Raw genomic sequence first — 26,375 nt, 5'->3', positions numbered from 1 at the left:
GACTGAGACAGGAAGATCGCACAGGTTTGAAGCCAGCCTCAGCTGGCTTAAGAGACCCTGTTTCCAAATAAAAATATAAAATATGTCTGAGAGTGTAGCCCAGAGGTAGAAGTCCCCTGGGTTCTGGGTTCCATTCAGCCAGGAGGAGTTCCCTCTTATCTAGAGATAGGTTATTTTTTTGTTTTTCCATTTAGGCCTTTAACTGAGTAGGTGATGCCCACTCACATTAGGGAGAGCAGCTGGTTTTATTCACCCTGTCAATTTAAATGTTAAGCATATTCCAAGTATCCTCACTGACAAACTGAAAACAATACTTAAAAAAAATTGGGGCACACTGTGTCCTACTACAGTTGCCACAGAAAATTAACCATCATACTTGATAAATTTTCACTGTATGTGAGACAGTCTGGTGTTCTTGAATACAATATATATTTGAATTACTGTAAGTATTTATTGTTTAGTTTAGTGATATAAATTAGTTACTTGGAAAAGTTTATCTGTTGGGTGTTGTTTTAAAATTTGTTTGGCATGAATGGAGGTTCAGTCTAGGTTTAATTATTCCATGCCATGCAGGCAAGTCTCAGAATTCTAAGTTCACAAACAATACACTATGAAATATGCTGCCTAATGGACACACATACTATTTTTAACTTGGTTTGAACACTAAGCATTAGTATCTGTAGTTCTTTTGGGTAGATCTTTCTCTGTAGTCAATATCCCAGAATGTGTATAGATTAATATTTAACTGAAGATTCAAAAGAAATCATCTGCTGATCTCTGGAGTTCTATCTCTATGCTAGACACAGCTCTCTCCCCCCTTCTTTGTTTCTCTCCTCTCCTCTCCTCTCCTCCCCTCCCCTCCCCTCCCCTCTCCTCTCCTCTCCTCTCTTCTCCTCTCCTCTCCTCTCCTCTTCTCCCCTCCTCTCTCATTCTCTCTCTCTTCCTCTCTCTCCTTTTCTCTCCTCTTCTCTCTTCTTCTTCTTCTTCTTCTTCTTCTTCTTCTTCTTCTTCTTCTTCTTCTTCCTCTCTCTCTCTCTCTCTCTCTCTCTCTCTCTCTCTCTCTCTCTCTCTCTCTCTCTCTCTCTCTCTCTCTCCTCTCTCCTCTCTCCTCTCTCCCCTCTCTCTCTTTTCTCTCTCTTTGAGTTCTAGGATTGAACCCAGGTGCGCTCTACCCCAAAGCTACACCCCCAGTTCTTTTTAAATTTATTTATTTTATTTTAACAATTTTTTTCATTGAACATAAATAGTATACATTTAAACTATATTTGGTGCCCTCTCCCCCCCCGTCCCCGTTTTCCCTTCCCCCCTCCCACCAATGGTTGTCCAGGTTAACCATGTCTTATTCATAATTTTACACATGTTCAGATGTAGACACTCATTAATCAAGATCGGCCTTCCTCCTCTCCTATCTTTCCATTCAAACTTAGCTAGTATTTCCCCTCTAATATCTGGAGTCCCACTGGTATCCTTTGTGTTTTCTAGTTTGGGCATATTAGAGGAAACATGTGTATCTTCTCCTTCTGTGCTTGGCTAATCTCACTTAACATGATGCTTTCCAGGGCTTTCCATCTTCTTGCAAATGATATAATTTTGTTCTTCTTTATGGCTGAATAGAATTTCATTGTGTGTATTTCCCACAGTTTTGCTATCCATTCATCTGTTGATGGTGATCTGGGCGGGTTCCATATTTTTGCTATTACAAATTGTGCTGCTATGAACATAGGTATGCATATGTTGCTGTATTTCTCTGAATTCAACCCCTTTGGAAAGATACCTAGGAGTGGTATAACTGGATCATATGGTGGATCTATTCCCACCTTTCTTAGGAATCTCCACACAGATCTCCATAGTGGTTGAACTAGTTTGCATTCCCACCAACAGTGTAAAAGAGTTCCTCTTTCCCCACATCCTCGCCAGCATTTGTTGTTGTTTGATTTCTTTATGCTTGCCACTCTGACTGGGGTTAGATGGAATCTCAGTGTAGTTTTGATTTTCATCTCCCTGATGGCCAGTGATGAAGAACATCTTTTCATGTATCCATTGGCCCTTTGTATCTCTTCTTTTGTGAAGTGTCTATTTAGTTCATTAGCCCATTTCTTGATTGGGTTGTTTGTTTTGCTAGTGTAGAGTCTTTTGAGCTCTTTGTATATTCTGGATATTAGCCCCCTATCAGAATGGCGGATGGTAAAGATTCTTTCCCATTCTGTAGGCTTCCTCTTTAGGTTATTGATAGTTTCCTTTGATGAGAAGAAACTTTTTAGTTTGATGCTATCCCACTTGTTTATTCTTGCTTTAATTTCCTGAGCTTTGGAGGTTTTGTTGAGAAAGTTACTGCCTGTGCCAATATGTTGTAGTGTTGAACCTATGCTCTCCTCTACTAACTTCACAGTCTCAGGTCTAATTTCTAAGTCTTTGATCCATCTTGAGTTGATTCCTGTGTTTGGTGAGATATAGGGGTTTAGATTCATCTTTTTACAAATGGATAGCCAGTTCTCCCAGCACCACTTGTTGAAAAGGCTGTCTTTTCTCCAGCATAGGTGTTTTGCCCCTTTGTCAAAGATTAATTGACTAAAGGTGTGTGGATTTGATTCTGTATCTTCTATTCTAATCCATTGGTCAGTATATCTGTTTTTGTGCCAGTACCATGCTGTTTTTACTACTATTGCACTATAGTATAGTTTGAAGTCTGGGATTGTAATGCCTCCTGCATGTTTCTTATTATTGAGGATTGCTTTGGCTATTCTAGGTCTTTTCTTTCTCCATATGAAGTTCATGATTGATTTTTCTAGGTCTCTGAAGAATGTCACTGGTATTTTAATGGGAATTGCATTAAACCTATAGATCAGTTTTGGCAGAATGGCCATTTTGATGATATTTATTCTGCGCACGGGAGATCTTTCCATCTTCCAAGGTCTTCTTCAATTTCTTTCTTTAATGTTTTATAGTTTTTGTTGTAGAGATCTTTTACATATTGGGTTAGGTTTATTCCTAGGTATTTTATTGATTTTGAGGTTATAGTGAATGGAATTGTTTTCTTTGTTTCTTTCATTGTGGATTCGTTGTTGGCATAAAGAAAAGCCACAGATTTCTTTAGGTTGATTTTGTAGCCTGCGACTTTGCTGAATTTGTCAATCAGCTCCAGAAGTCTTTTGGTTGAGTTCTTTGGGTCTTCCAGATAAAGGATCATGTCATCTGCAAATACGGATAATTTTAATTCCTCTCTTCCTATGTGAATTCCTTTGATTTCCTTCTCTTGTCTGATTGCTGCAGCAAGAGTCTCAAGGACTATATTGAAAAGGAGTGGTGATAGTGGGCATCCTTGTCTTGTTCCTGACTGTAGCGGAAATTCTTGCAGTTTTTCCCCATTCAAGATAATGTTGGCTTTGGGTTTGCAGTATATTGCCTTAATGATGTTGAAGTACTTTCTTTCTATCCCAATTTTTTGCAGTGTTTTTAACATAAATGGGTGTTGGATTTTGTCGAATGCTTTTTCAGCATCTATTGCTATGATGATGTGGTTTTTGTTCTTGGTTCTATTTATGTGGTGAATAACATGTATTGATTTGCGTATGTTGAACCAGCCTTGTTTTTCTGGGATGAAACCGACTTGGTCATGGTGTATTATTCTCTTGATATAGTTTTGAATGCATATAGCTAGTATTTTGTTTAGAATTTTTGCATCTATGTTCATTAAGGATATTGGTCTGTAGTTTTCCTTTCTTGAGGTATCTTTATTTGGTTTGGGGATTAATGTGATACTGGCCTCATAGAAGGAATTTGGAAGAGTTCCATCTCTTTCAATTTCCCGGAACATGTTATGAAGTATTGGTATTAGTTGTTCACTGAAGGTTTTGTAGAATTCAGCTGGGAACCCATCTGGGCCTGGGCTTTTCTTTGGTGGAAGAATTTTTATTGCCATTTCTATTTCTTTGGTTCTTATTGGTTGGTTTAGGCTTGCTATGTCCTCTTGGCTGAGTGTAGGAAGGTTAACTGTGCTTAGAAATCTATCAATTTCTTCCAGGTTTTCAAGTCTATTGGAGTATAAATTTTTAAAGTAGTTTCTGATAATCTTTTGAATTTCTTCACTATCTGTGGTGATATCTCCTTTTTCATTTCAAATTTTCATAATTTGAGTTGATTCTCTTTTTCTTTTGGTTAGGTTGGCCAGGGGTTTATCAATTCTATTAATCTTTTCAAAGAACCAACATTTTGTTTTATTGATTCTTTGAATTGTTTTTTTGTTCTCTAATTCATTTATTTCTGCTCTAATTTTGATGATTTCTTGTCTTCTGCTGGCTTTGGGAATAGACTGTTGCAGAATTTCTAGATCCTTGAGTTGTGTCACTAGGTTCTTTACTTGGTGGTTCTCCATCCTTTTTATGTGGGCACTCAATGCAATAAACTTTCCTCTTAGTACTGCCTTCATGGTGTCCCATAGATTTTGGTAGGTTGTGTCTCTGTTTTCATTTGTTTCCATAAATTTCTTTTTTTCTTCCCTAATTTCTGCTCTTACCCATTCGTCATTCAATAGTGTATCATTCATTCTCCATGAATTTGAATACTTTCTTTCGAGTTTCCTGTTGTTGATTTCTACTTTTATTTCATTGTGGTCTGAAAAGATGCATGGAATTATATTACATTTTTTGAATTTGCTGGTATTTTCTTTGTGTCCCAGGATGTGATCTATTTTGGAGAAGGTTCCATGGGCTGCTGAGAAGAAAGTGTATTCTGTAGTTCCTGGTTGAAATACTCTGAAAACATCTATTAGGTCCATTTGATTTATGGTTTCCTTTAGTTCTAAAGCGTGTTTACTCATCTTTTGCCTTGAAGATCGATCCAGTGGTGTGAGAGGCGTATTAAAGTCTCCCAGAATTATTGTATTTGGGTCTACTTGGGACCTTATGTCCAGAAGGGTTTGTTTTACAAATGTGGTTGCACCCATATTTGGGGCATAAATATTTACTATCATTATATCTTCTTGGTGTATTGTTCCTTTTAATAAAAGGAAGTGCCCTGATTTGTCTCTTTTGATGTGTTTTAGTTTAAAGTCTGTTTTGTTGGGTATCAGGGTTGCTACCCCTGCTCTTTTTTGGTCACTGGTGGCATGGTATATCTTTTTCCATCCTTTCACGTTCAGCCTGTGAATGTCTTTGGCTGTGAGGTGAGTTTCTTGCAGACAGCATATATTTTGATTATGTTTCCTAATCCACATTGCCAGTCTGTGTCTTTTGATTGGTTAGTTAAGTCCTTTGACATTAAGAGATATTATTGAAATATGATTTTTTTTCTGCCATTTTGTGTTCTGTCTACTCTTGGGTGGTGTGATCTTTCTTCTTTACTTAAATGGCCCACTTACTAACTTCCTCTCTTCTCTGATTCTGAAGTCTGCTTCTTTTTTCTTCCTTATGGTTTATTTCTTTAAGAATTTTCTCTAGTGTTGGCTTTGAATTCATGAATTTTTTGAGATTCTGTTTATCTTGAAAGACTTTGGTTTCACCATTGATCTTGAATAGTAGTTTTGCTGGATAGATTAGTTTGGGTTGGAAGTTATTTTCTTCCAGGGTCTGAATCACGTCGTACCAGTCTCTCCTAGCATTCCTGACCTGGGTTGTATAGTCTGGGGTAATTCTTATTGTTTTGCCTCTATATGTTACCTGTCCTTTTGTTCTCACTGCTTTTAAGATTCCTTCCTTAGCGTCTATATTGGTCATTTTGGTTATTATGTGGCATGGAGTGGTTTTTCTTTGGTCCTGTCTCAGTGGAGTTCTGTATGCCTCCTGGACTTGAAGGTCCAAGTCTCTTTCCATATCTGGAAAATTCTCTGAGATTATTTCCTTGAAGATATTACAGATGCCCTTGGTCTGTACCTCTATCCCTTCCTCAATGCCTATTATCCGTAAATTAGGACGCTTCATATTATCCCATAATTGCTGGATGTTTAGGTTTTGTTGCTGTAAAGATTTCTGTATATTGTTGACTGTGTTTTCGGTTTGAGATGTACTGTCTTCTAATATTGATATTCTGTTTTCCATTTCATCTAATCTTCCAGAATGTCTTTCTATTGCTGCCTTCATTTCACTTATTGCCTCTTTCATTTCATTCCAGACCTCTTCTGATTCTTTTTTAGTGTTTCTAATTCACCTTTAACCTCCTCTATACTTGTTTTAAATCCTTTCATCATATTGAACATCAAGATTCTGAACTCCCCTTCTTGCATTTCTAGTAGGTCAGTATTCGTGATTTCTGCTGTCTCTTCATAATTCCTGGTTCTCATATTTATAGCGTTCTCTGTCCTGGTTTTCTGATTTCTACCCATCGTTCGTGAGTATTATGCTTAGTCTAATCTTAATATTAGGAGTTTGGGGGTATTGGCAAGTCAGCAGAGCCTTTCCAGTGTTGAGGGTGGGTGATGTGGGAGGAGCTGGGGTGATTGGTTAAGGAGTTGGATTAGGTAGAGGATATGTTTAGGTTGAGAAAGTCTTTAAGTATGATAAGGTAATATCTTGCTAGGAATGAGAGAGAGTTAACTAGTAGGACTCTTGTTGTTAGTAGAGTAATTATGGATATAAGAAATACTTTGAGTATTAAACCAGGAGGTATATTATGGGGAAAAGTTTTTGGGGAAAAACATATGTAGGTTAGTGTGGGAAGGTTTGTAAATAGGGGTGATGGAAGGAGCAGAAAAACAAAAACAAAAAAAAAATCCACACAAGATACCAAGACTATTGTGTAATTCAAGAAAAAGAAAGGAAAACCCAATCAAAGGAGGCGAATGAAAAAAAGGAGGGAAAGATGAAGAAAGAGGAAAAAAGAACAAGAGTAAAATAAAAGGAACTGTCCGCTGTGTGATATCAGAAAATAAGGTAAACTATCCAATATATATATATAAAACAAGTTAAAGTAAAAGAAGTGTGGGTTAAGAAAAAAATATAAAACAGCAATATCCATACCAAAACAAAAGCACTGTATAAGCAAAATAAAACAGAACATCCACATTAAAAGTAAAACAAACAGTCCTACTTATTTACGCATATAGGGTCAGGTCCATATATTATGTGCGTATCCGATTGCTTTGGTAGCTTTCAGAATATAATCCAATGTCTCTTAGTTTTCTTTGTACTCTATTTTTATCTTCTCAGGTCACTCTGGGTGTTTGGATATCTTTCTCTCCTTTAACTGCTTTAGGTTTATGTGTCCAGATGTCTGGGTTCAATGTTATTTGATTCTGTACAATTCACAGGTTCTACGAAATTCCAACCTGTAGTCAGCCCCTCTGCACTCACCACCCTAGACTCCTGCCTGTGCTTCCCTACAGCAGGGGTGGAGGATGACCAAAGTATAATTGGAACCTCCCCCTGAGGTCCTGTGCAGATATTGTGGCCTGATGGATTTTCCTGTGTCTCTGGAAATTCCAGCTGGGCTAGCCGGTGTGGTCCCAAGGTGTACCCTGGGCAAAGGGATGCCAGTTCCTGGATGCCCACACTTACTGCCAGAGCTCCGCCTATTCCGAGAGTGCAGGCTGGGTGCGCTGCTACTACTGGACCCAGGTGTGAGTGGATGCAGCTGCCTATTGCTGCTGGTATGCTCTTCCAAGGTGTATTGAGCTGTGTTCTCGCTTAGAACTAAGCATCTGGCTACTGGGTGGGTGGGAACACCCAGAGGTGGGCCAGGGGTGCAGGATAGGTGCTCACGGGTCCAGATGCACAGGCAGTGCGCGGTGGCCAGCAATGGTCTCTGCCTCCCGCGGGACGTAGAAGCTGGGGGTGCCCCAAGGGGATTTCCAGGGCACACAGGGCTTTCGCAGCCTGGAAGGCAGGCTCTGGCAAGGTGGTGGGGGCTAGACACACAGGCAGGCTCCGATTTAGGGGTGGCAGTGGCGCAGGCACTGACTGCTAGCAGGGGACCGGCGTGCAGACAAGGTGCACGAGGAGAGTGCTGTGTTCTGAGGCTTGGGCCAGTGCTGGGGTTTGGAACTGCAGCGCACACTAGGACCCGCACTTTCCCTGGGCGCGCTCAGGTACCTGACTTCCTTGGTTCAGGCTTCTGTTGGAGACTTTGTGTTGTGATCCAGTCGCTAGTGAGCACACAGAATTCTGATGGGTATGCTGCTCGCTGCTTAAGATGAGTTCCTAGGTGCGTTTTCAGTCCCAAATTATCTTGCCACGGTAATTTCAGGCAGGCAGCCGTGCAAGCAGTCGTGCGAGCAGCCCGCCGCCGCTCGCAAGCAGCCCGCCGCCGGGCATTCCGATAGTATCTGCAGCAGGTCCGGTGTCCGATATTTGTTCTTCTTCTTCTTCAAGTTCAGGGTTCTGCTGAGGTACCTGGATCTGTTTTGGTTCCTGGTATGTATTTATTTTGTTGATTAAGACACTGCTTTCTAAGTATTTGAACTTTATTTGCTTCAGCTACTGAGAAGTGCTGTGTCCCTCAGTCGCCATTTTGAAAAAAAAATATTTATTTTAAAGGAGGGTCTCATTAAGTTTCTGAGTCTGGCCTTCATCCTCCAATCCTCCTGTCTTGACCTTCCAAGTACTGAGATTACAGGCATGTGCCACCATGCCCAGCAATTTCTCATCTTTGCTTCTCTAACTTAGGGAGTCCTGGGATCCTCTTGATTTCTCCCTCCTGCACGCTTACCCAAACAGGAAGTGGGGGTTTTAGTCTCACTTTTTCACGATTAATCAGGGATGTTTGTCCTTTGTTATATTCTGTCCTATGCTTTAAAAATGGCATTTTTGTATATTTTGTCTGATTTTTCATAATTTCAAGTGGAAATAACTTGATTGCATCATCTTGGCTGGAAGTAAAAATCTCTCAGCACATTGTTGTTGGTGGAATCACTATATATCTTTTTAGTACTCATGAGTAGATAAAAAAGAAAAACAATGTCAAACACTTAATAGTAGTCAACAAAAATTCAATTGTTATTTTATGTCAAGAATTATTCTACCAGAATCACATCTATTTACTTACTGAATTCTCCAAGCAGTCCAATAAGACAGGTAATATCATTTACTATATTTTAGAGACAAGTACACCAAAGCACAGAATGACAAGTGACTTGCCTCAACAGCTAGTAGTAGAACTGGAATTTGAACGCAGCCACTCCTAAGATTCATGGAACACTTCATCCCCAAGGCAGAAATTTGCAATCATGACTATGTGTCAAATTTACCTTGGAAGTATATGTATGTGTGTATGTATGTATGCATGTATGTATGTATGTATGTATTTTTTATTTATTTTTGTAGTACTGGTGTTAGAACCTAGGGGCATTCGACCTCTCAGCTATACACCAGCCCTATTTTTTATTCTTTATTTTTTTCTCTCTCTCTGTGTGTGTGTGTGTGTGTGTGTGTGTGTGTGTGTGTCCTGAAATTGAATCCAAAGGCATTCTACCTCTGAGCTAAAACCCCAGCCAGATTATATTTCTTATTTGGTAAAGGGTCTCATTAAGTTGTGAAGAGCCTTGCTAAATTGTCAAGGCTGGCTTCAAGCCTATAATCCTCCTGTCTCAGCCTTACAAGTATTAGGGTTACAAGCATGTACCACCATGCCCACCTATTGTTAATTTTGAAACAATGTCTCATTAAGTAGCTGCGGCTATCTTTGAACTACAATCTTGTTGTCTCAGCCTCCCAAGTACTGTGAGTACAAGTGTGTGCCACTACCACTGGCTTCTTGGAAGTATTAAGATAGATTTCATGTTATCCCTTTAAAAATTTTCTGAATCAAGGTCTATAGGGATCAAAAACAGGAATCTGAACATTTTTATGCTTTTTAAATTGATAAAAATGTTATAGATTTGTAACTTTTGTTTTGGTATGTGTATACATTGTAGAATGTCTAAATCAATCTAAATAGCATATACATCACCTCACCTCTTTTATGTATGTGAAGAGAACACTTAACATATACACTATTAGCAATTTTCAAGTATATAATATGTTTTTATTAACTAGTCACCTTGATAAAACTCTCAAACTTATTTCTCTTGTCCAACTGAAATTTTATGTTCTTTGCTCAATAAATCTGTATTTTTAAAGTGCATAAAAGAAAATTCCAATGTGTAACAAATTTTATATACTGCTTATGGCTCTAGAAGTGATGTTTGACATCAAAAGTATGGTTTAGTCTCCTATTTGTTACATGAGTTGAATTGTTTGGGATTTTAAAACATTTAAATTGTTTTGCTCATTTAGTTTTAATTTTTCCTTTTTCATGTACTATATGAAAGTCTCTTTTCTTTAGATAAAATAGTATTTCAGACAAAATAGACATAAGTTTGAATAATGGTTCTAGTAGTTCTTAGCTACAGAACAATTGACAAGCTGTCAATCTCTCAAGTCTCAGTTGACTGATTATAAAATGTGAGAAATAGTTTTTTACTTCTAAGGATTAAATAAAACAATATATGTAACATTCTTATTACATTATAGATATTAATTAAATTATAGACATCATATTTATTTAGCACTCAGATACAAAACTATGGCTCTAAATTTCTTGAAATGCATTACACTGGAAATATCACAGAGTATTGTATGCTGTATAGTTCACCTCATTTTTAGCACCACCAAGAAAAAGAAACAACCACTACAAGTTAACTGCTATCCCAATGCTTTCTTGTCACCAATGATTATTTGTGTTTTGTAAAAGAACTCTTTTAGACTTTCAATTATGTAATATTTCCATACATGATATAATAAAATTGGCTAATATAGTCCTAAAATTTCTGCACATTCAGTGTCCAAACCCTCCAGAATACTTTTAGTGTATACATTATTGATGCACACATTTTTTCAACAAACATCATGCCTTGTAAAACAAAGATTTAAATTAAATAGGCTTATTTCATTTAATTAATGATTAATTTAATTTAAATGTATAATTAAATAAACTTTTCTCCAAAACATTAGTATGGAAAAATTCAGAGACACTGAGATGCTCAAAAACCAGTGCAGTGAACTACTAACTACACCTGCTTTCTCTCATCTTTGTCATGTATCATGAGAGTGCCTGACAAGCAGCAGCTTTACAGTAACATTGGTTTTAAGTACATCTTCATTTTGGCAAGAGTCTTGAAGACTTTATTGAAAGACAATGGTGAGAGTGGGCATCCTTGTCTTGTTTCTGATTTTAAAGATAATTTCCACGGGGTTTTTGTTCATATGATATTGGCTTCAGGTTTATTGTATATTGTCTTAGTAATGTTGAGATAAGTTTCTTCTATTCTTATTTTCTGTGTGTTTTTTTTTACATAAATAGGTGTTGACTTTTGCCAAATGCTTTTTTAGAGTCTATTGAAATAATTATGTGATTTTTGTCCTTAGTTCTAGGTGTGTGGTGAATAACATGTATTGGTTTACATATGTTGAACAAGCTTTGCATTCCTGAGATGAAACCAACTTGGTCATAGTGTACAATTTTTTTGATGTGGTTTTGAGTGAACATGGCTAGTATTTTGTTTGGATTTTTTGCATCTATTTTCATCAATTATATTGTTCTTTAATTTTCTTTTCTTGGCCTTACTTGGCCTTGGTATTAAGTTGATATTTGCCTCAGAAGGACTTTGGAAGGATTGTATTTCTTTCAATTTCATGGAATAACTTGCGAAGTATTAAGTTTAGTTCTGTTAAAGGTTTTGTAGAATTCAGTGGGGAATTTGTCTTGACCTGGGATTTATTTTGATAGAAGGCTTTTTGTTTCTGTTTCTATTTCTTTGCTTGCTATTGGTCAGTTTAGGTTTTCTACATCTTCTATGTTCAATTTACATAGGCTATATGTGTCTAGAAATCTACCAATTTATTTCATGTTTTCCAGTTTATTAGGTTATATATTTTTAAAATAGGTTCTGATGATTCTGTTGATTTCTCTACTGTCTCTGGTAATGTCTCCTTTTTCATTTCTGATTTTAATGTTTGGGTTGATTCACTCTTTCTTTTGGTCAGGTTAGCTAAGTGTCTGTCAATTCTGTTAATCTTTTCAAAGAACCAGCTTTTTGTTTTATTGATCCTTTGTATTGTTCTTTTTCATAAACTTCTGCCCTGATATTGTCTCTTGCCCTGCCTTTGCCTCACTTGGCACTTACACTGTTTCTGTTTCCCTAGGTCCTTAAAGTGTATCATTAGGTTGTTTATTTTGAAACAGGGTCACTTAAGCCAGCGCGGCTGGCTTCGAACCTGTGCGATTCTCCTGTCTCAGCCTCCCAAGCAAGGGGATTACAAGCGTGAGCCACCACTCCTGGCTCACTAAGTGTTTTGAATTTTTCTCTTAAAAATGCTTTTAAAATGCCCCATAGATTTTGGTTCTTTGTGTCTATATTTTTATTTAATTCCAAGAATTTTTTCTATTGTTCCCCTCAGTTCTTCTCTGATTTAGTTCTCATTCAAGAGTATATCATTCAGTATCTAGGTATTTATGTAATTTCTTTTGGTCTTCTTGATGATTTCTACTTTCATTTCATTGTGATCTAAGAATATGTGGAAAATTCTATTACTTTTTTTAATTTGCTGAAACTTGCTTTGTGGCCCAGAATGTGGTCTCTTTTGGAGAAGGTTTCGTGAGTAGCTAAGGAAAATGTGTATTCAGCTTTTGTTGGTTGAAATATTTTGTATATATGTATTAGGTCCATTTGGTTTATGTACCAGTATTAGGAAAGGGCTTCAAAATGTACTAATGTGCCAGTATTGGGAAAGAGCTTCAAAATATATTAATGTGCTAGTATTGGGAAAGGGCTACAGTTTCAGAAACCAAGGGTAGTTAGCAAGAAAATAGAGAAAGCCCAGAGTCTTTTACATTTCTAAAATAAGATAAGATTTCCCAAGGATTTGGGGGAATGCCATGAGCCTTCGAGAGATACCAGATTCTGATAATAAATTAACACATTTTGGGGTATAATAAAAGGCTTGGAGTCTGTACCAGAGACAGGGCAGGCCTACAGGAAGGAATCATCACATCAAAAGACCTGCCTTGAGAAAGGGCAGATCTAATCAGGTCAGAAGACTTGATATAAAAAGAGTCTGTATCCAAAAGACTTTGGTGACTTCAAGTCACCCCACTATGTCAACCTTGATGGCATAGTGCTTTACTCTAAGCTATGTTCTATCTTTCCATCTTTGTAATAATAAAATCGCTTATATCAGAAGAGTTTGGCCTATTGTTTTCTACACATAGCTCAGAACAAGAACCCATGTAACATCTCACTGTTACAGTTTTGGGAGCCCACCAGGGCCCCTGTAACATTTTCACCATAACAGTTTATAATGTTCTATAGTTCTGAAGAGTCTTTACTCATTTTTTGGATTTTTACTTTAATTAATATTATTAACCTGCTTTGTCTTTTCTGATGTTTTAAAGTCTGTTTTGTCAGATACAAGCATCGCTATCCCTGCTTGTTTTTTGTTTCCATTTGCATGGTACATCTTTCTTCATCCTTTCACCTTTAGCAGACAGATATCTTTAGCAATAAGGTGAGTTTCTTTCAAAAAGCACTTAGATGAAGTATGTTCTTTAATATACTTTGCCAGTCTATGTCTTTTACTTGGAGAGTTAAGACCTTTGACATTCAGTGTTATTATTGAGTTATGACTTGTGATTTTTTTTTCATTTTGAGGGGTTTTTTTGTTTGTTTGATGCAGTGTATCTCCCTTTCTTAGTTGCACATCTGGTGGAGTTTATCCCTTTTCTGGTTCTGAAATTTGCTTCTTTTATCTTCTTTGTGTTTTATTTCACCAAGTTTTTTTCTAACTCTGGCTTGGTAGTCATACATTCTTTTAATCTGCTTGTCTTGAAACAGTTTTATTTCTTCATCAATTTTAAATAATATATTTTCTGGATATAGTAGTTTTTGTTGGAGGTTGTTATCTTTCAGGGCCTAGAACATATTATACCAGTCCCTCCTGGCATTTATGACTTGGGTTAAGAAGTCTTGAGAGACTTTTTTTGTTTTTTCTTGAATGTCACCCGTGTGTGTGTGTGTGTGTGTGTGTGTGTGTGTGTGTGTGTGTGTGTGGTACTGGGATTCCTGGAAGCCCTTCTACCTCTGGGCTATGCTCCCAGACCTATTTTTATACATTTTTTTTTAAACAGGTTCTCTTAAGCCAACGTGGCTGACTTTGAACATGCGCAATCCTCCTGTCTCGCCTCCCAAGCGCGGGGATTACAAGTATGCACCACCACGCCTGTCTACAGTATGTACTTTTAATACGTAATTTATATCATCCTATATTATAGAAGTTATATCTTAAAATATTTCTGTTCAGCCATTTTATTTAACTTGAGGACCAATTGTATTTTAAATGTCTTTTGTTGATCCCCATACCTTTTTCTTTGATCCTTTTCTATTCTTTTATTAGTTTGACTTTATATTTTCAACAATGCCCTTGTTTTCTGAAATACTAATTTTCGTTGTGACTTTCAAAATGTGTCCTACTTTTTGTGATGACTTAGTTTTTTTCTTTTACTTCTATACTGAGTTATTCAACTCCTTTATATCTCCTGCTGTTACTACATCCTTTCTTCTTTTATTAATCACACTTGATTTATATACATGTTTGATAGAATTATTGATTAATTAATTTTATTTATATATTTTAATAATAAGTAAAGCCCTAGAAATATTTTTCTCAATTCTATGAGAACATTTTTCTATTGTATACTTGTTTTCAGCTGCTTATAATAGGACATCAAAAGATGGTGGCACATATAAAATTTATTATTTACATCTGTAAAGGACTGCTGATGGGTTGAATAGACCTTGGCAAAGGAACAGAAATTTGTCAGTGGCCTGGGGTCTTTCTATGCACATTGTCTTTGTTAGAAATACAAGTTGGAAGATGAAGGGAATGAAGGTTCCACTTCACCTTTAAGAAAGTTTTAAAAACTTCCTCCTCATATTTCTGCTTGAATCTACTCTAGGAGTCAGGTGTATCTGAATAGGAAACCAGTTTCTCAGAGAGCCATATGGCTGCTATAAATGAGGACCCTTTCCCTAAGAAAGTAGGTGATATTCATTCTAGGTTAAAAAAAATCACTACTATATGATTATTATTCCTACTAATTTTACAGACTGCCTCTCTATGTTATCTAGGCTGTCTTAGAATCCCTGAGCTCAAATAATCCTTCTTTTTTGGCCTCCTGAGTAGCTAGAATCACCACGGTGCCATAGGACCTAGCTGGCCATACTCATCTTTTCCTATTCTTTACCCCACACTGCTTTTTAAAAAATTATTGTTCTTTTAAAGAAATTTGTTTTGTTTTTCTCTGGATTGGCTATTTACAGAAGCTTCATTTAGGGAAGGGACACATTTTAAGACCATGATTTACATGAGAATTCTTTGTAACCAGGAAGGATACGTGCCTTAAAAATTTATTTTCTAACTATGTAAAGATTTCTCTCTATCATCTTTCTCCTCAATGTTATATACTTTGGATTTTGGTTTTACTCTCCAAAGTATGATCCTCAATTTAAATTAAGGCATTTTTGCTGGTTTCTCTAGATTCCATAATCAGTGCCACCCTCCTAGTGGAGCATTGTTTTTCTTTTTATTTTCTCTCTACTTTCTTTCATGTTTTAAATTGCTCTATTTCTATTTTGTGGAGCATCATTCCACCTCTTGAGAATCTGTACAATTAGTTGACTTCTAGTTTTGCCTTAAAATAGATTTTATATTTTTGTTTTATATACTATTGTTGCTTATGAATAACTGCCAGGAAAAGGAAACATGCTGACTTTTGTTGCCAGTATTTAAACAGGAAGTCCAGACAATAACATTCTAACATCCATCCCATAACTGTTGTGTTACAATGATAGCCAAAATTTTCTTGGCTTGACCATGAGTATACCTTTTTATTTACAGTTTTTTGGTGCCTTTTTCTATTTATCATTTTTCAATTTGTTGCAACTCTGAACAATTAGTGTTGCAAATTCAGTAGGCATCCTACATTATTATCTAGTGGAACCAGATATTTGAATTCATTGAAAGCAGATTTCTTCTCCATGTGTTAGCTAACTTCTATTTCAATTTCTGCCTTGTAGCCTTTATTCTTTTCTTTAAATTCCACTCTATTTTTTTTTTCTGTTTTATTGTGATCACTTTGCCGGGAAAAGAAAAAAAACGCAGGAGCAACATGAAAAGAGAGGTGCTTCTTGTTCTGTCATCTCTTAACACTGTTATCTTCCACATGCAGCACACTGTCCCTGCCTGCACAGAGAAGAAGCATTGATTATGAAAGAGGAACCCAGTGTTTTTAGGAACTCATAAAATGAAATATGCAGCTTAAAATTAGCTAACCTTCCCAAGATTTTATTCATTTTAATATGTGCAAGCATGAGTGTACTGATTTAATATTTATTTAAATGAATGTATTTCTCCTTTGCCTCAACATTTCTACCCTAGATTTCTAATTGCAAAATATGTATCATTCATTCTTCTTACCACACCTCCCTGAACCTGCAATTCTCCTGTCTCAGCTTCCCAAGTACTGGGATTATAGGTGTCTATCACCAAGACAAGCTTAGACTCTGTCATTTTTAATATGTAGTTTTATAGAATATATGTTTGTTTATTTTTTCAGGAAGACTCACATTAATTCATTTGAAAAGTTCTGATATATATAATTAAAAATATAACTAAGTAGAATGTTGTATACCTATAATCCTAGTATTTAGGAGGCTGAGACAAGAAGATCATAGGTTTGAGGCCAGACTCAAACTTAGGCCTTCTCTAACCTTAGGGAGACTCTTGGCAACTTAGCAAGATTCTGTTTCAAAATAAAAAAAGTGGATGTGTGTATAGCTCAGAGGTAGAACACTTGGGGCTCAATCACAAAAAAAGGAGAAGGAAGACAACTAATTATGTTGAAAGCTATCTATACTTCTCTCCTCAAAGAATAATAAACATAGTTTCTGAGGTAGGAGTCTGTCTAACTCTCTGATTTTTTTTTTCTGTTACAAAAAATGTGAATTCTTTTTTTTTTTTTTGGTAGTACTGGGGGTGGAACCCAGAGACTTTCTACTTCCAGGCTATACTCCCAGACCCATTTTTATATTTTATTTGGAAACAGGGTCTCACTAAGTTGCTGAAAGCCTCACTAAGTACCTGAGGCTGGCTTTGAACCTGCATGATCCTCCTGTCTCAGCTTCCCAAGCACAGGGATTACAAGCATGCGCCACCACACCCAGCTAAAAAATGTGAATTGTATTCTTTCATGTCCTTCTGTCCTTTCAAAAAACTCCACAAATAATTTCTATATTTTCTCACTTAATGAATCCCATTTGCCATCTTCTTTCACCAAGAGAATGTTTAGTTATGTTGAAATGACCCAGAAATAATGTCACAGATCTTGTTTTTCTGAATCAGATATTTAATAAGGTCTTGGAGAACACCCAGAAAAAAACTGAATAAAATGCTCACAGACATCTTTTGTTGGTCTCACCATTCACACAGTTTGGGGCAGCAAGTGATTCCTTGCTGTGGAGTTGGGCTGTAGAGTTAGACTGCTAAAATCCTGGTCTCACTGTATCCTACAAGGTGACCTTGCAGTAGTCTATCCAGCATACAGTTATTCTTTTTGAGAAAAGCACTATCTTTTTGAGATTACTGTGGCATCTACTGAGATAGCAACTGAAACAATACTCATAAAATGCTGGGAACATATATGATGTACAGTGAGAATGCAGAAAGATTAGATCTTATCAATATACTATTGGTTTTGCAACGCATAATTGGGGGAAGAGTTTGTGGACTTTTGAAGAAGAATTTGTCTGCTTGGTAAGCACCAGAACACAATTCTTTAAATATTACACATAGTAGACTACAAACACATACATGGGTCTGTGACTTTTATTTTTTAACAATGTGATTTCATTTTATATATTGCTATAGTCACCTAAGTGTTGCTTTCATCATATTTATAAGGACTCAAAATGGATTTCTTGACTTCATGCCCTCCTGTAGTCAGTGTTAGGAGTCTATTTTCTCTTATGCACTTGCTTCTGACCAAATCTTACTCTGTTTCTGGCTAAACCTTACTCTCACCCTGTCTGTTATAAGCATTTACTCACACATACAAAGGTTCACTATCACACTGGCACACTTCTATTAGCAGTCTGAACAGCCGCTGTGAAAGCAGGAATGGAAATTGGGAAGATTTTGCAGTCTTTCACATATGTGTTACCAAGGAAACCACCTACGTGTTAGCTCACAGTGGGGTCAGCTTTTGTTTTGTGTCTTCAATTCCATATGAGGTAGATAGAATGAACTCACATTTCCAAAACATGCATCCTGAACAATAGTTAAATTCTAAAAGAAATGCATAAATTACACCAGTATGAGAATGTAAATAATAAAAGTATGAGGAAACCTTATAGTACCAGACAGAATTTATTGTAAACTTTAAACAAGATGTATTTGAGATTTTAAGTACAATGGTGAGATAGTTTACAGAGAACCCAGAATTGATCTTATAATCAAGAACAGTTAGGATAAATTTATTTTTATTTGAAAAGTGATTATTATAATGAAAATACTGTTAGGCAATAGACAAAAAGGCAGAAGGTAATCATTACTCTGAATTCACCTCATAACACTTTGGATTCTTCATTACCATAGGTATAAAATGAGCACAAGGCTACTTCTCTCTATCTTATAGGGTTGTTCAGAATCTACAAAATGTATATGAAATGCACTGTAAGCCCCTGACTTGCTATTTAAATATACATATATGCATATGTGGGAATACATATATGTATATGTGTGTACATAAGTTATATTTTCCAAAAATGTTGGAAAAATACAAGGTCAAGTTATTTTTTTAAAGGAAGTTTAGCCTGGTGGCACACATCTGTATTGCCAGTACTGGGGAGGCTGATACAGGAAGATCCCGAGTTCAAGACCAACCTGTGTAAATTAGTAAAACTCTTAGAAATTTAGTGAGATTCTGTTTCAAACTAAAAAGTAAAAATGGCTGGGAATGTAGCTCATAAGTAAACTAATTCTAGGTTCAATCCAAAGTACCAAAATTAAAAAAGAAAGTAATTTAATGTTTTTATTCACATTTGTTCTAAAGTCTTCTTTATTTGCCACATTAATAATTGTTAAAAATAATATTTATAAAACTAAAAAGAGTAGGTCACTATTAAATGGTAAAAAAGAACCTTAAATTACACAAAAGCATGTGTTTAAGTCTTGGGTCTATTGATATCAGGTTATCTAACTTATTTAGACCTATACACGTATAAAAACAAGTGGTGTGGGTTTCTAATGCCAAAGATTTCAAATTTTAAACAGAATAAGACTATCCAAAGAAAATAAGGCCTAGCAATTCTACCAGTCTCCTTGCTTTTGTTTCTAACTAAAGTCTTTCCCTGCTATGAAGTATTCTAAATGATGGCAATAAATTATTCTACCATTACCTTGATAAATAGCTCATATATAATATAAGCTATTATAATATAAGCTTTAGGCTCAAGTGTGCTTGTTTTGTAAAATCAAAAATAATATAATTGCAAACATCTCTAACTCACATTTCTATTATCAGTCTATATTCTCTGTTCTTAACAGGTTCCCTTGGACAAAGATAATTTCTACTTCATCAACTATGAAATTTGCATTTTTAAATTTGTAGATTCACCATATATGACAAATAGTTGCATATGTAGTAATGACACCTCTGTTGGACTGACAGCACCCATGTCTCAGAATTGCCCATGTTGCTAATGTAATGAGGGAGATCTTGTCGATTTGCCAGTTAATAACTTGAAAGCCTAAACTCCAAACTTAGAATTATATAAGCTTTGTAGAACTATATTTTGGCTCAGACTCATTGAGACACTATCATTACTTGTTTCAAGCTCTTTATCTGGTACAACCCTGCTGGCAGCCATCTTTATTTGCCACGTTAATATTTGTTGGTAAAAAACAATAATTACAAAACTAAACAAGTCACACTATTAGAATAGAACATATTTAGAAAGAATTTGTAGTCCCACAAAAGCACATGCTCAAGTATTGATTCTCTTCATAATAAAATCTTTATCTTATCTAGATATATTAATGTAAAATGAAAGAATAATACCAACTTGTTTCAGTTGTAGTGAGCTTTAATACATGACATTTGATACATACATGATTTTTATGCAAATACAGAAAGTGTGTCCTATATGGAAAAATCCAAAGCACTTTATGGTACCTAGCACATATATAGTCAACAAGAAGTGGGTAATTACTGAAAAATATTGAGATTTAATTTAAAATTTATTCTCTGATTTCTACAACACCTCCATGTTGTCTTGTTTAGAAGATTGGTTACACTTAAAATTTTTATTAAAATTTATGAAGACTCACAGTTTTAAAATATCTGAAAAAAAAACTAACCTCAACTGCTCCCTTCCAAATATGTCAGATAGCTTAGAGGAAGAAATTATAAACATATGTTACCTACTAGAACTGAAGGGGATTGGGGGTCTTCAGGACCAATGAAGGGGGGTCAGCACAGGAAAGACCCAAGGCCAGCTGTCGGAGATAAGCAAGCAAGCAAGCAAGCAAAAGCTTTATTAAGACAGCCCAGCTCCCTTTTATATCAAGCAGCTGGGAGGAGGGAGCTTCCGCTCACCGCGGAAGACTGCACAAAGTACGGGGCATTTACTGACTGGGTGGCTCATACCCCAGTGGGTGTGTTATCAGGGGACTGATTGTTGGGCATCCCGTGACCCCTTTGGCAAGCTATGAGGTAACCAGCACAATCTGGAAGAGAAGCTGGAGAGGCGCCATCTTTGGCATGACTGGGCTGCTTATTCTAACATTCCTCCCTTTTTGGTTTTTTTAGGGGCAGGGGGCATCGGATTATTCCGACTACTTCCTGCTGAAAGGGGGCAGCGATGGGAAGGGGCCAGGAGGAGTAGGGAAAGCAGCCCCCAAGGCCAGGCCATAAAAGGTAAATGTCATCGGGGCAAAAGTTGGCGAATGTTCTCTGAAGATGCAGATCCCACAAAGACATGAGGCAGTCGTCAGGATGGTGGATAGGAGGTATCATCCAGCTGTCTTCCAGGAGGGCTTGTATCATAAGTCTCCATTGCGAAGGGATCCATCTCTGTATACTGTCAGTCGTCCCTGGGAATCGGTATCTTCCGAGTTTCGAAGGTGGTAGTTTCTAAGGAGAAGCTGGTTAAAAGTCTGATTAGATATTTTGTTTATCTGGTTTTGTTTTGTATGAGCTTAGTTACACAGAGTAACAACATGCAGGCAACAAATATAATAGAAAGTGGACCCAGGATGGGCCATATCCATAAGTATCAGGGATTGAAACCGTGTCAAAAGGGATGTTTTTGAGATCCTTTTTAAGCCTGAGTATATTTTGCTCTACTATGCCTGATTCATTAACATAATAGCAACACTCTTCCTGTAAGAAAACACAGGTTCCACCCTTTTCAGCTGTCAAGACTTGGGCCAGGGATGTAACCTGTTTCTGTAATACTGAGAGTGATTCATCAGTTGATGTGAGGGCACTTTCAAGTTTATTGCCTAAATCATCAGTGGCCCATAAGGCATATCCTAGAGTCCCTCCTGAAAGTACATTTCTGATGAAGGAGGAGGTTAAGGATACCCCAACCAGAATAGGGAGAAAAGCAACCCTTTTTGTAAGCTTGGGTGGGGTGATCAAATATTGTAGTTGGGCATAGCTGTAGAGAGTCAGTTGTGGGACCACTGTGACCAAGAAACAGGGAGTGGTGGAGTTGGGATATATGACATTGCTGAGAGTCCCATTGCACCAGAAGAAATGTCCCCGTTGGGTGTAACTGGGACTGGCAAGAATGATAGTGTTTGGACAAGTGGGATCTCAGGAGAAAGGTAATATCACAAAAATGTAAACTCTATTTGGCTGGGTGATATTGTCTTCTTTGGGTTCCCATAAGGGAATATTTTGGAGAATATGAAATGAATTCATTTGAGAGGTGAAGGCACACTGAGAGGCATTTATAGGTACTGCAGCCAACAAGGGCCAGGCACGCGATGTTTAAAGGAAACAGTTTGAGGGGCTCAAGGCAGGAGAGATTAGATTTGGAACTGATAGAGTTTTGGTAATTAACTGAAACCACATATATGCAGAGGAAGATGGAGTGGAGTTAGAGACTTTTTGGAGAGAGTTAAGTACTGCCTGAGCTGAGTGTTGGATATCCGTGGAAACTTGTGAGATTTGGGTGTCAGTGGATATATATTCACAGAAGAAATAAAGTGAACTGCAAAGGGTAGAGGCATATTCGTTACAGTAAACCTTGGCTGTAACTCCAGAAGCCCATCTTGGATCCCATGGGTCAGAAATAGTATAGAGGTAGGTTTTAGTTTTGGAATTGAATTGAAAATTTTCTGATCCTAGTTCTCCTAGATAGGCATCGTGGATTTTGTATGACCAGTATGGGTATCTGCCATATACATTATCCCAATTTGGATTGCAGCAAAAACTTTCAGTTTGGGCAAAAAGAAAACAAAGATAAGGTTAGATACCTTGATGGAATAGCTTAATGGTAGGAGAGAAGGCTATTTGTATACTATGAGAATATCCCCTCAGGGGCAATCAGCCATTGCGGCTAGTTCAGTGACCATTGTATTGTCATTGGTGTAGGTTTGCTGAAACTAGAATCTCCAGACAAAAGGGGAGGAAAAGAGTACATGAAATCATATGAAACTAGTGAATATAAAAAGGTAGTTATTCATCTTCAGGTATGGGAGAATCCAAGCAAAGTCGAGATATTTGGCGTTTTAGAGGATTATGGGGAGAGATAGTGGACATTTAAGTTGGTCTGTTATCTTGAGGCATCCGGGTTTTGGTGAAGCTGCTAAATCAGGTGGTTGGATATGTTCTGGAGCCAGTTTGAGAAAGAGGAGGGCATGCCAAAGCAGGGGATAACTTGAGAAATTAGGATATCAGAGCCTGTAGAAGTCCTTTTATTGGAGGTTGGGAAGGCCTCGATTCATCCCAAGAAAGTGTCGACGAAGACAAGAAGGTATTTGAATCTTTTAACCCTGGGCATATTGGCATAATCTACTTGCCAATCAGCAGCTGGAGTATGTCCCCTTGCCTGGTGGGCCGGAAAGGCCTGAGGTCTAAGGGGAGTGGTTGGGTTTGTTCTTTGGCAAATGATACAATTAGATATAATCTGATGATGAAATTTCTTATCCCTGGGTGTGAGAACAAAGAACGATTGTAGGAATAACTCAAGGCTTTGTGGGTGTGAATGAAATAAGGAATGTAGATATTGTAAAAGATCAGAATGGGATGGATTGGAATCAGAGGGGGAGTCTGAATTATTAGGGACTGGCCAAGGTATGTCCTCAGCATTGTGTAATAACAGTACAAAGGGAAGGGATTGATAAGTTTTTGGGGGCCATCTCCCATGCCGCCTGGTCAGCCCTTGAATTTCCCCGAGTTATTGGGGATGAGTCAGTCTGATGAGACTTGCAGTGAACAATGCCTAACTGCTGTGGGAGAATAGAAGCTTGGAGGAGTTTGGCTATCATTTTAGAATTAATAATGGCTGATCCCTTAGAATTGAGAAGACCACGTTCCTTCCAAATTGCAGCATGTGAAACTAAGATATGGTAAACATATTTGGAGTCTGTGTATAGGGTGAGGGTTTTCTGTGCCGCCAATGTACAGTCTTTAATAGCCGCCATTAGCTCAGCCTGTTGGTTGTATTAACAGGAAGAGGGTGGGCCTTAATTGTCTCGGTGGATGAGACTATGGCATAGCCCGCCCTCCGTATCCCATCCAGAAGGAATGAGCTCCCATAAATTAATCAAGTAAAATCAGGATCTGTTAATGATGAGATTGAGGAACAAGGGAGAAAGGCTTCCAAAACTTCACAATAATTATGTGTAGGAGAAGGATGGTTAGCTGTGGCTTCTGGTAGCAAGGAGGCAGGATTTAGAGGTGGGCAGGCCTCAAAAGAAAGGGATAGATATTGGAGGAATGAGACTAAGAGAGATAAAATTCTGGAGGGAGGTAAAGTCTGTAGGCCTTTATAGGTGAGCAAGACTTGAAGGTGATGTGGAGATAAAAAGGTCAAGGGTGCTCCAAAAGTAAGTTTGTGAGCTTCCTTTGTAGAAGGTGGCCTGCTGCCAGGGCATGAAGGCAGGGTGTTGTTTGAACAGATATGCAACCAGGGCAAAGGTGGGCCCATACTGTTGACCAAGAGCTCCAAGGTCCTGTCTTCCCCTTTTATGTATGTATAGAATAAATGGTTTCTTTAGGTCTGGCAGGTGTAAAGCTGGGGCTAAGAGTAACGCCTTTTGTATGAGTTGAAAAACATGTGAAGGGGAGGAAGCCAGGGGCTCATAAAGGGGGCCCGTGGTCGGCTAATATAAGGGTTTGGCAGGAAGGGAGTAGTTGGGAATCCAGGCCCAAAAGTAACCAGCAAGACCCAGGAAAGAAAGAATTTCATTTTTTTGTGTTGGGGACTGGGAGATTCTGGATAAGCTTCTTGCGGTCTTGTTTTTAATACTTACTTATATATAAATAACCATAAAAACAGGAACATAGGAAACTATCTTAATTTCACTGTCCTTAAATAAACTTAATTCTACACAATCATTTTTAACATGTTCAGACCTTCTTGCGACCTGCTTTTTTGCTTTCTGATAAACTTTTTCCTTTCCCATTTGGGACAATCTTAGGATAAACCTTTTTGTCCTTCCTTACCAAAATTTCCCTTCTTTTCATCTTTCTCTCATCCCTACATACTGGTTCCTTTCTGTCATAATTCCCTTCTTGAATTTACATTTTGAAATGATTCTGCATAATTTTTTAACAGAATAGGTCTCCATAGAAGAGAACTCTATGAGAGACAAAGAAAGCAGAGAACTAAGCCCTGTATAAAAAAAAATCAATATTCTGTCTGACACCTCAAGAGATACCCAGGCTTTCTCTTGCTGGTTAGAGGGCTGATCAGAGGGGCCTTGCCAAGCCTAGGACATCTTCAGTCTTCAGTCTTCGAGGGTAGCCATGATGGGTGCATATAATCTCACTTCCCTTCAGAGATGAGGTTAACATGCTTTCCAGTATTTTTCTCTTTACAGAGATGGCACAGCCCAGATGCAGATGGACTCCTTTCAGGAATGGAGGAAATCAGGCACCTTTGTACTGGCAGGTACCAAGCCATTAGCCCCTTTCTCTCGCTCTATGAGAAGCCTTTGGTGTCTCTGAGAGGGCAAAGACTTATTACCCAATACAGGGCTATTAAATGGGCTTGTCCCTATGTTTGTATTTGTCTCCTCTGATGCTTAATAATCAGCCAATAGATTAAAGCATCATTTTAACAAAATAAATTCTCAGAATTATATTACAATTTGAACATCTATTACCAGGAAGCCAATGGTAGTTGTCTTAGCCTGAAGAAAAAAAAAGTGTATTATTCTTTAGTGAAAATTTTGAAAATTTTAATAAGCTTAAATCTTTAAAAATTTAAGCCACATGAACTAATATGTAATAAGAGTAAACTTCTGATAGCCAAGAGCTTTAGCCAGTGTTGACCTTGGTCAGATAAAAGTTGGCTGTTATCCCAGCTGAACTCTGAATGCAAAGTGAGGCTGTAGGCTTGAGTGATATAATGGAATGTTCTGATATAGATATCATTGTTGGAGGTATAGGAGCCTAGCTTGGTGTGAATCTGGGACAAATCTGCCATGGAGAAGGGGATGTGAACTCTGATTATGCCCTTGGTACCAGCTACCTCACGGAGAGGAGGGGTAGCATTGGTGGGAGGATAGAACACAGAGAAAGAGATAAGTGCGCTAGAGGGATTTGTGGTGAGGGGGTGAAGGCAGGCTGCTGAGAAAGTGATAAGCATGCTGGAGAAGAGTTTGTGTTGAAGGCGCATGCCTATGGGGGGGGGGATCGTTTGCCGGGTCAAAGGCAGTATTCAGGAAGAATAGCAGAGGAAGTTTTTTTTAGAGGGAATTGTGGCAGTTTTGCAGTCTAACAGAACTTGCTGGGGGTGCAGGACGAATACAGACTGGGGTAAGAGCATAGATCTCCTTCCACCCTTTTGTGTGCTCGCAGTAATGAAACAAATTATGGAGGAGTAGAAGGTCAAGGGATCCCGGGGGGGGGGGTTCAATGGTTGTATTGTCCAGAAAGTAATGAATCCAATTTAGGTTTAATATCTGGAATAAGGGAGAGATGGCTTAAATCATTAAGTAGACACCTTAAAGGGGCAGTATCTGGGATGGAAGAAGAGGCTCCCACAGTGAAAGGTTATGAAAGATGGAGGGAGAGGTTAAAAGAGAGAGGGTTAGGTAAGGATAAGAGAGAGATAGAGAACGGAGAGTTCCAGTGTTTGAGGAGTATGAGTGAGAGAGAACGAAAAGTCCCAGACT

General features: G+C 37.7%; 1 pseudogene across 1 annotated transcript in view; it reads left to right on the top strand.

The window, feature by feature from the left end:
* LOC308269556 (tubulin alpha-1B chain-like) overlaps positions 1-22,784 on the top strand; it is a 67,025-nt pseudogene extending 44,241 nt beyond the window's left edge. Inside the window, exons 2-4 of the transcript in view lie at positions 8,176-8,268; positions 20,830-20,937; positions 22,624-22,784. The product of the transcript in view is annotated as a tubulin alpha-1B chain-like (transcript). The remainder of the gene's footprint in view (positions 1-8,175; positions 8,269-20,829; positions 20,938-22,623) is intronic.
* The last annotated feature ends 3,591 nt before the right edge of the window (positions 22,785-26,375 follow it).

This window comes from Muscardinus avellanarius, assembly GCF_963383645.1.
Source record: "Muscardinus avellanarius genome assembly, chromosome: 11".
In the NCBI taxonomy this organism is placed as follows: domain Eukaryota; kingdom Metazoa; phylum Chordata; class Mammalia; order Rodentia; family Gliridae; genus Muscardinus; species Muscardinus avellanarius.
This window is presented reverse-complemented; position numbering and strand designations above follow the sequence as displayed.